The following is a 2,070-nucleotide window of genomic DNA, read 5'->3' as shown; positions in this document are numbered from 1 at the left end:
AAAAAAAAAAAACAAAAAACTTCTATTTCATTTAAACTCTCCCAAAAGAAACTACTCATTAGGATATTAGGATGAAATCCTACAAATAAAGCAAAATTGTGTTCCCAGAAAAGTCAGGGACCACCCATTATTTAATTCTGGCCAAACAATAACAGAAAAAGGGAAAAGAGGTTGGGGGGGCGGATGAAAAGGAAGACATATTGTGAAAGAAAGAATACTTTCATTATTTTATAAGTCTCGCTCTGTCGCCCAGGCTGGAGTGCAGTGGTGCGGTCTCGACTTACTTCACGCTCAGGCCTCCCGGGTTTATGCCATTCTCCTGCCTCAGCCTCCCGAGTAACTGGGACTACAGGTGCCCGCCACCGCGCTTGGCTAGTTTTTTGTATTTCTAGTAGAGATGGGGTTTCATTGTGTTAGCCAGGATGGTCTCGATATCCTGACCTTGTGATCCGCCTGCCTCAGCCTCCCACAATGCTGGGATTACAGGCGTGAGCCACCGCGCCTGGCCAGAATACTTTCATTATTAACAAATGATATGACTATGCACCCTGAAGAGCCAAGATAATTGATTAAAATGTCCTTAGAATCTTAAGGAATTCCAAATGGGGAGATATAAGACCAATACCCTCAATTCAATAACTCAGAGTGGCTGCTTTCGCTGGTAAAATGGAGGTATCTTCAAGGAAATCGGAACCCGTGGTGATCCCTGGCAACTCCATCTGTCTGGGGCTGTTTCTAAACATTGGGGAATGGAAACTCGGTGGCGGCCCTAAGTAGCGTGGTTTTGGGCTCTCATGGATGCACTCACAGAAGGTGATACCTGTATGCTACGTTATGAAAAAACCCCAGCAACTCCAGTTTCAACATATTGAGGAGATGCTTCCGTTGCTTCCCGTTTTGCCCATATGAAGACATCAAAAAAGGACTTAAGGATTCAAGAGAAGTCTTATGTTAAAAAAAGAATTAGATTTTTGGAAGAAAAGCTTACAGGAGCTCAATTAGATGAAGAAACAAGTTTTATGGAATAGCAACAAGTAAATAAGGCCTATTATGTATATTGAAACATTTGCATTGATAGAGATAATTTAGAGAGCAAATCAGATAAAATGAGTCAACACAACTCTGAATCTTTAAAAGTATTGAATGAACAGATGCAATCTAAAGAAGTAGAACTCTAGCTAAGGACAGAGGTGGAAACTCAGCTGGTGATGAGGAATTTCAATCTACCTTCATCAAACTGGGAGGTGGAAAAGTTAAGCTGTGACCTGAAGATCCATGGTTTGGAACAAGAGTTGATGAGGAAAGAATGTAATGATCTCAAAATAGAACCACTCAAAAACCAAACAAATCTATCTGTATCAGGAAGACAATCTGAAGAGCAGAGATCTCTGAAGAGTAAGAACTTCAAGTGATAATAAGCAGAATGCATACTGGCAACTGAGGAGATAAATGTCTAACTTATATCTGGTGACTCAAGTGCTAGCTGAACTATTAAGAAAACTGAAAACCCCAACTGCAATCAAGAAAGCCTGCACCTCAGTAGGATGCATTGAAGACCCTTGGAAAGATGGCACAAAACTGCACATAATGAATTTTACTACAACATATACAAGACATCCCCTTCTCTCACCAAATGGCAAAGCTCTTTGTTATACGACATCTTCCCCTTTACCAGGAGATATAAAGGTTTTATCGGAGAAAGCAGTCCTCCAACCACGGACAGATAATGAGAGAGCCATTCCTAATGAGGGCACACACTCTTATGGCAGAAATTCTCTGGAAGATCACTTTGAGTATTCTCAATCCCTCCTGACACAAGTGAGACAGCATTTAGGGAAATTAAAAGTAAAATTTTGGCGGGGCGTGGTGGCTCATGCCTGTAATCCCAGCACTCTGGGAGGACAAGGTGGGCGGATCACGAGGTCAGGAAGTCGAGACCATCCTGGTTAACACGGTGAAACCCTATCTCTGCTAAATATACAAAAAAAATTAGCCGCACGTGGTGGTGGGCGCCTGTAGTCCCAGCTACTCAGGAGGCTGTGCCAGGAGAATGGTGTGAACCCAGGAGGC

At 42.5% G+C, this 2,070-nt stretch overlaps 1 protein-coding gene and 1 pseudogene across 1 annotated transcript in view; one reads left to right on the top strand and one right to left on the bottom strand.

The window, feature by feature from the left end:
- The window catches only part of LOC105502156 (chromosome unknown open reading frame, human C15orf43), a 21,936-nt gene that overhangs the window by 7,184 nt on the left and 12,682 nt on the right, over positions 1-2,070 (bottom strand). The gene's annotated exons all lie outside the window — the stretch shown is intronic.
- On the top strand, positions 795-1,883 carry LOC105502241 (annotated as a pseudogene).

This window comes from Colobus angolensis, unplaced genomic scaffold (genome assembly GCF_000951035.1).
Source record: "Colobus angolensis palliatus isolate OR3802 unplaced genomic scaffold, Cang.pa_1.0 Scaffold78, whole genome shotgun sequence".
Classification (NCBI taxonomy): domain Eukaryota; kingdom Metazoa; phylum Chordata; class Mammalia; order Primates; family Cercopithecidae; genus Colobus; species Colobus angolensis.
Note: the sequence above shows the minus strand (reverse complement) of the source record. Positions and strands in the feature narration are given on the sequence as shown.